A 1359-nucleotide genomic window follows, 5' to 3' on the forward strand; every position below is an offset into this window, starting at 1 on the left:
TTTTTTTTTGAAACTGTGTTGGACAGATTGTCCGTTTTTGCAAAATGACTTCAAACTTGGTTTTAGAGTTAAAATTAGGTTTAGTCATAGTAACCGAAAATGTTCAATACATCCAGGGATATAAGTTTAAGCTTTAAAACATTGAAAAATCTCACTCTATGGCCCTCATTTTCGCGGTCAAGGTCACTGGAAATTTTTTCCTCTAATCCGAAAATAAGCAACTTAAATCAAGCATAAACATACCACATCAAGCTAACCTCAAAACTCACAAAACCAACATAAAACTCACACACCCTTATTACAACTCATCTCCTCAAGAACCTCAAATTTACATCCACAAATCCAAGCTCAAAGTTGGCTAGAAATAAATGGAGAAGAGTTTGAGAACTTACCCTTGAAGAACTCTCTCTCTCCCTTGAAAAACCTTGAACTCCTCTAAGATTTGTTATTGGCTTGGAACTAGAAAGTATAAGGAAATTTAAGAGGAATATTTCTACATTTCAAACTTTACTAAAACATAAAAAAAAGGATTTAGAGTTATACCCTTTGAAAAAATGCTTGTCTAGACTCTTCCTAGACCCTTTGATCTCCTTCTTCTTCTTCTATGGTTTGCTAGTGGCTCAAGATTGGGAGAGTAGGAGAAAATATTTGAGAAAGAGTGGAGGAGTATGGTATGGCCGGATTTTGAGGGGGAGAGAAAAGCTAGGAAAAAAAAAATGAGGCTTATCCTATGGTGGTTCCTTTTATAGGCACTTGGAAACTATTTTTTCTTGATCTCATCTTAGTTCTCATTTAAGTCTACCAAACTAGCTTAATTAGCTAGATTTTTGGATTAATCCCCCCCTTTATTGTGGCTGGCCGGTGGAGTGCTTCAAGAGGGAATGATGTAGCATTTCATGTCCAATAGTTGATTTGACTCAATCCCATCATGAAGTCCATGTAGCACACTTCACTAGCCAAATTTTTGGCCATAATCCCTTAAGTTTGGCCGGCCAAGTGAAGGAAGGAAAGAGAAAAATGAAACCTAACCCTTGTACCTTTGTCTACTTTCTAAATTTACTCATTAAACTGTCCAAAATTATACTGACAGCTATTTTCTCCTGTATGCGGGTACTGGATGCTAGTTTGTATTGTGCTTGGAAATTCTTAAAATTAATGTTCTCAAGCTGTATCTGTACTAGAAATTCTTCCGTTTTAAAGTACGGTGAGAATTTATCGATCGAATTTACTTGATCAAAAAAAAAACGTGAACTTAACGTGAAATCTGCTACAGAATTTAGGAATGCAGATGTTAATTCCATAAATCCTTCAATCACAAAATGTACATAGTATAATGATTTTCCAGGAAAATCCTTGACT

Source organism: Morus notabilis, unplaced genomic scaffold (genome assembly GCF_000414095.1).
Source record: "Morus notabilis unplaced genomic scaffold, ASM41409v2 Scaffold2499, whole genome shotgun sequence".
In the NCBI taxonomy this organism is placed as follows: domain Eukaryota; kingdom Viridiplantae; phylum Streptophyta; class Magnoliopsida; order Rosales; family Moraceae; genus Morus; species Morus notabilis.